At 40.4% G+C, this 7,155-nt stretch overlaps 2 non-coding genes across 2 annotated transcripts; both read right to left on the bottom strand.

Annotated features, from left to right (window-relative positions):
- Positions 1-3,018: 3,018 nt before the first annotated feature.
- Positions 3,019-3,090, bottom strand: TRNAA-GGC (transfer RNA alanine (anticodon GGC)). The gene has a single exon. It is a non-coding gene; the product is annotated as a tRNA-Ala (tRNA).
- A 498-nt stretch (positions 3,091-3,588) lies between these two features.
- On the bottom strand, positions 3,589-3,660 carry TRNAV-GAC (transfer RNA valine (anticodon GAC)). Its single transcript has one exon. It is a non-coding gene; the product is annotated as a tRNA-Val (tRNA).
- Between the last annotated feature and the right edge of the window lie 3,495 nt (positions 3,661-7,155).

Genomic DNA, 7,155 nt, shown 5'->3' with positions numbered 1-7,155 from the left:
TTCGGTAAAACGCTCTCAGCTGGCTATGTGTTCTGTTCGGAAACAACCGATAGACCCCGTTGCTCACCATAGTGAGACGAAGGGTATTCGAGTACTTAGTATTTCGAATAGTTGTTTCCTATTATACAGTCCCTTAGCCCAGCGGTTAGCATACCTGCCTCTTGCACAAGGGGTCCCAGGTTCGATCCTGGCTGATGGAGCTTTGTATGTTATATATATATATTTTTTTATTATTATTTATACTTTGTCGCTGTCTCCCGCGTTTGCGAGGTAGCGCAAGGAAACAGACGAAAGAAATGGCCCAACCCCCTCCCATACACATGTATATACATACGTTCACACACGCAAATATACATACCTACACAGCTTTCCATGGTTTACCCCAGACGCTTCACATGCCTTGATTCAATCCACTGACAGCACGTCAACCCCGGTATACCACATCGCTCCAATTCACTCTATTCCTTCCCCTCCTTTCACCCTCCTGCATGTTCAGGCCCCGATCACACAAAATCTTTTTCACTCCATTTTTCCACCTCCAATTTGGTCTCCCTCTTCTCCTTGCTCCCTCCACCTCCGACACATATATCCTCTTGGTCAATCTTTCCTCACTCATCCTCTCCATGTGACCAAACCACTTCAAAACACCCTCTTCTGCTCTCTCAACCACGCTCTTTTTATTTCCACACATCTCTCTTACCCTTACGTTACTCACTCGATCAAACCACCTCACACCACACATTGTCCTCAAACATCTCATTTCCAGCACATCCATCCTCCTGCGCACAACTCTATCCATAGCCCACGCCTCGCAACCATACAACATTGTTGGAACCACTATTCCTTCAAACATACCCATTTTTGCTTTCCGAGATAATGTTCTCGACTTCCACACATTCTTCAAGGCCCCCAGAATTTTCGCCCCCTCCCCCACCCTATGATCCACTTCCGCTTCCATGGTTCCATCCGCTGCCAGATCCACTCCCAGATATCTAAAACACTTCACTTCCTCCAGTTTTTCTCCATTCAAACTCACCTCCCAATTGACTTGACCCTCAACCCTACTGTACCTAATAACCTTGCTCTTATTCACATTTACTCTTAACTTTCTTCTTTCACACACTTTACCAAACTCAGTCACCAGCTTCTGCAGTTTCTCACATCAATCAGCCACCAGCGCTGTATCATCAGCGAACAACAACTGACTCACTTCCCAAGCTCTCTCATCCCCAACAGACTTCATACTTGCCCCTCTTTCCAAAACTCTTGCATTTACCTCCCTAACAACCACATCCATAAACAAATTAAACAACCATGGAGACATCACACACCCCTGCCGCAAACCTACATTCACTGAGAACCAATCACTTTCCTCTCTTCCTACACGTACACATGCCTTACATCCTCGATAAAAACTTTTCACTGCTTCTAACAACTTTCCTCCCATACCATATATTCTTAATACCTTCCACAGAGCATCTCTATCAACTCTATCATATATATATATATATATATATATATATATATATATATATATATATATATATATATATATATATATATATATATATATATTTGTGTGTGTGTGTGTGTGTGTGTGTGTGCGGATAAACTTTAAGGCTGGCCGGGGTGTACTGGTGATGCCTTTGACCTGAAATGTAAGTTTAAGCCCGTAGGCCGACCTTGGACTTAGCTTGAATCCTTTTGTGTTCGCTATGATCTTCTTTACTACATCTCCTCTCCTTAATCCCTTTATTTTCACTATGCAAGGCTTATTATAATCTTCACTACAACTTGATCTTCATATGACCTTATCTTGACTAAGCAAGTTTCAAGGAAGGCTTTAGATTTTACCCGCTCACACAAACAACTTACTTACACGGGGCCCCACGAGTGTAAAACTCCCTCCTAATACAGTTCAAATAGATGGTTACACACACCTACACACCACCACCACCACTAACAATACACAGAGAAATAGCCTTTTCGGTTGGCTTTGGATCCGCCCTTGAACGTTGTTTAGAGGATTTGGGGGATCAGGTCAATAAGGTTAAGTTCACTACAACCTCATATTCACTAACGTGTATCTTCACTACAAGCTTATTTTCACTAAATATATCTTCACTATATTCTCTTCTTCACTACACCGTTATTTCTACCATACCATCATCATTGCACTCCCTGATGTTCCCTAAAAGTAGTTCTTATCTTCACTACATAATCATTTTGAATAAACTTTACTCTTTAATAACCCTTATCTCAACTACATTCGTATCTTCACTACATTCTTTTCTTCACTACAACCTATCTTGACAATATCCTTATCATCACTATACTCTTCTTCACTACACTTTCATCTTAACATTATCCTTCTGTTTACCGAACTTAGTTCAAAGTCTGACTTGAACGTAGCTTTGGAAAGTTTGTGTTCCTCATTGTGTTACCTCCTTATTATCATTGTAAAGGCAATTGTCACCACTCCCTAACTAAACCCTCATCGTCACTACACTCTCATCATTATCATTACTTCTTGATGTTCAATATAAAATTTTAACATATACATTAATCTTCACTAGAGAATAATTTTCATTGCACCTTAATCTAAATTACTCCTTGTTTCAGCGACATCCGTATCTTACATTCATTCTTATATCTTATATTAGTTACATCATTGCAATATCTCTATATCTTCTCTGTTCCGTCTTTTGAAAAATTGAAAATGAGAGTAAAGGATTTCCGGCCTTTTGCTCCCTCCCCTTTTAGTTGCCTTGTACGACACGCAGGGAATACGTGGCAAGTATTCTTTCTTCCCTATCCCCAGGGATAACAGCATCTGGTGTTCCCAGACGGTCACCCATCGAAGTACTAACCAGACCCAACGTTGCTTAACTTTTCTGATCGGACGATATTCATATATATATATATATATATATATATATATATATATATATATATATATATATATATATATATATATTTATATGAGACTGAAACAATGAATTTCCCAAATAACAAAAATGGAGGCGCCGGGGTTTGAACCCGGGTCCTCTCGCATGCCAAGCGAGCGCTCTACCACTGAGCTACGCCCCCAAGAACATATTTTGTGACATAGTATTACATGAAGCACTGAGATTACCACGGCAAAATAGTGTTTGACCGACTGTTGCCGACTAGCCGGCAAAATAACCACAGTGTAAATCTCCATGTTGCTGTCGTGTTTTCCTCTCAATTTTCCGCGAAAAAATGTTTTACTTTTTTATTGTCGTTGCAATAGACTGGAACTAAGCAATAGACTGGAACTAAGCTGACCTGGTATGAGGTCAGAGCCCTCATTATCATCCCTGCTAACTACCGTTCGTTCCACAACCGATGTCTGGCCCATGTTAACTCTGATGTGCCCAGCAGTTGGAGGAGGATCGCCAGAAGCTTCTGGAAGATTTCAAGGACGTCTTGATGGACCTGACCCTTTCAGATAAGGTCGAAAACCCCAATTTATTGTGAAGATCTTCACTATAACGTTGGACGAACATACTGAATGTTGCACACATGTGATGCGGACAAAATGAAAAAAGAAAAAAACAAAAATTATGTCTGGTGTGGGTCTCGAACCCACGACCTTGAGTGTGTCAGACTCACGCTCTACCACTGAGCTAACCAGACAATAGAAAAATACGTCTGTTTCTTCAATTTGAATTAATGAAAATCTTTGCGAGGCAGCGTTTAGAAAAGAGTGATGTCTTTGACGAAATTTACTTGTTTGGCTCCTTCTTCTGTTCCTCATTATCGAAAGTAAACATACTGAAGGATATATATATATATATATATATATATATATATATATATATATATATATATATATATATATATATTGGAAAGGATCACAATTTTGCACGTGATCAAGTATATTCTTATGAGTCCACGGGTAAAATAAACACGATAAGTTCCCAAGTGCACTTTCGTCTAAAACTCACATCATTAGGGAAGACACAAGAGAGAAATATAAGTCAGTTTATATACAACGAAGAGACGTAGCTAGGACGCCATATGGTAAACATGTGATTGTCCAAGACAGACAACAAGCGTATCATGTGGACAAGAAAGTGAATTGTTTACAAATTTTATCAACAAAAAAGTTATCCAATTCGTGTAGACAATCACTAATATTGACTATAATTCTTTGTTTATCCAGTAATAGAAGATTCAATGATATTTCTCGTGGTACTTGAGTTAGAGTTAATAACTGAGATGGCATTATTAACTCTAATTCCAGTACCACGAGAAATATCATTGAATCTTCTATTATTAAATACACAAAGAAGTATAAACCTTAAGGAAAACAACATGGCGGTCAAAAATAAGCTGCAGGAATGAAGTTTATGAATGGAATATTAGTGAGACGATCCAAATGACGAATGAATGAGAGCGTAGTCAACATACAATATAAAAGGACATATTATGAATGGCAGCCAGGCAAGTAACGGCCCAACTGAATGGAAGGATTTAAAAGTTCGCGTTATATGACGAATTTTGATAGATTATCCAAATTTCCATTCCAGTTATGAAACTTAATGGTTGTGTTCAGTTCTAGAAACAAAGTTAAAAGGTTTGTGTTTCAGAGATGAACCACAAAGGATATCGTTAAATTAACTGACATTAAAATTTATCAATTAAGTGAATCATTTTGTACAATAGCTGTAATTTGACAGAGTTAAAAGTTCGCAATTTCATTACAATTCTAATTTAAAAGTTTCAGATTCAATGATGGTTTGCACAAGTTTAACGTACATTTAAGGTTTCTGTTTATATGACGCATCTTAAAGGACTCTGTTAAAATAACGCAGCTGGAAGGTTTACGTTCAAATGACGGTGGTTAAATGTTTATTGATGAATGGTAGATTTAGATGGTAGATTTACTGTGTCTTCACCAACAATTGGAAAACAGTGACTGCCCCACGGTATCTTCACTACCACTGAGGTTACACTAACTGCATTACTATATCATTAAAATCATGATCACAATATCTTCCTTACTGTATCTTCACCAACAATTGGAAAACAGTGACCAACTCACGGTATCTTCACTACCACTGGGATTACAATAACTTCACAACTATATCCTTAAAATTCTATTAGAGTTACTGTATCTTCATAAACAACAGGACAACAGTGACTGTCATACTGTATCTTCACTACCATTGAAATTACAATAAATGCATTACTATATGCATAAGACTGGATTAGAATAACTTTCTTAATATATCTTCACTAACCACTGGACAACAGCGACCGCTCAACTGTATCTTCACTACAACTGAGATTACAGTAACTGTATTACTATATCATTGAAACTGGATTAGAATACCTTACTGTACCTTCACCAACAATTGGAAAACAGTGACCACCCCACGGTATCTTCACTACCACTGGGATTACAGTAACTTCACAACTATATCCTTAAAACTGGATTAGAGTAAGTTACTGTATCTTCACAAATAACTAGACAACAGTGACCGTCATACTGTATCTTCACTACCACTAAAATTACAGTAAATGCATTACTATATCCATAAGACTGGATTAGAATAACTTTCTTAATATGTCTTTAATAACAACTGGACAACAGCGACCGCTCAACTGTATCTTCACTACTACGGAGATTACAGTAACAGCATTTCTATATCCTTGATACTCGATTCAAATAACTTCCTGATTATATCTTCACTACCAACTGATGTATAGTCACTTTATTCATATACCTCCAATACAGTGTCTTACATTGCCAGTAGTGTACATATAACAAATATATATTAACATATTCCCAGTCTGGGTTGACATACACACAGTACGTAAAGAAGAGGTTATTTCTTATATTTGCTCCCGTTCTCCCAGTCTCCCCAAAGATCCAATACCAAACGTCATTGACCAAAGAAAGTCTCAGTTTATCTTTCGTGATTTTTGTTTGAAACATATAACTTCACTACTATGTGAGAGTTGAAATTCACCATATTTCCGTAAGTATCCAGGATATACTTTGTAATGACTGGCTTTCATTTTGTTCAGGTTAAGAGTTGGAGATTATCGATAGTAATGACAGACACAATCGATCATATGGAAAGGCCAAGGGTTTTGGAAATGGAACCAAAGCCCCAAAGAGATTCCCGAAGAAGACGACGACGACCACGACGACCACGATCACACAACCAGCAGAGAGTGGACCATTCCACATATACCCAGGATTATGAAATAGGAGAACAATACACGACCATGGAGGTTCCAGAAGAAACTGCAATGGTGCCTGACATGGGACCATTCCAACCACACTCTGACATGGTAGTATTCCCACAATCCCCTCACATGTTCCAGGGTCATATAGAAAGTCCAGGGGTTTTGGAAATGGAACCTACGCCCCAAAGAGATCCCCGAAGAAGACGACGACGACGACGACGACGACCACGCCACCAGCAGAGCGTGGACCATTCCACATGTCCCCAGGGTTATGAAATAGGAGAACAACACACGACCATGGAGGTTCCAGAAGAAACTCCAATGGTGCCCTTGGAGGTTCTCCCACCACCCCCTCCGGAAGAAGTAGTCCCACCACCCCGTCCCCGGGAACTTCCTACACCAACCTGTTCCCAGGAACTTCTCCCTGTACCCCGTTCCGTGGAAATTCTCCCTATGCCCCGTCCCCTGGTTCTACTCCCACTACTCCGTTCTCGCCAACTTCCACCACCCCTTACCCCGGAACTTCTCCCACCACCCACTCCCTTGGTTATCATCCCACCATCCCGTCCCCTGGCTCTCCTCCCACCAACCAGAACCAGTCACCTGGATCTCCTCCCACTACCTTTTCCCCTGCTTCTCCCAGCACCCCGTCTCTTGGCTCTACTCCCACCACCCAGTCGCTCGGAAATCCCAATACTCCTGTCCCCAGGGAATACTTCCACCACCCCGTCCCCTGGCACAACTACCACTACCCCTGTCTTCCGCCTCGACCTTGGAGTTTCCGGAGAAGCCTCCAGAGTTGACCGCTGCCATGGTCCTAGTGAGTGCAGAAAAAAGCCTCGCTCCACTTTCCGACGTACCTTATCCCGTTGTCTCAGGTGGCTCGGCAGGATCACTTGTCCCTGTTGTGTTAGACGTCCTCGGGTTTCT

The sequence above is a fragment of the Panulirus ornatus genome, chromosome 9, assembly GCF_036320965.1.
Source record: "Panulirus ornatus isolate Po-2019 chromosome 9, ASM3632096v1, whole genome shotgun sequence".
NCBI lineage: Eukaryota > Metazoa > Arthropoda > Malacostraca > Decapoda > Palinuridae > Panulirus > Panulirus ornatus.
This window is presented reverse-complemented; position numbering and strand designations above follow the sequence as displayed.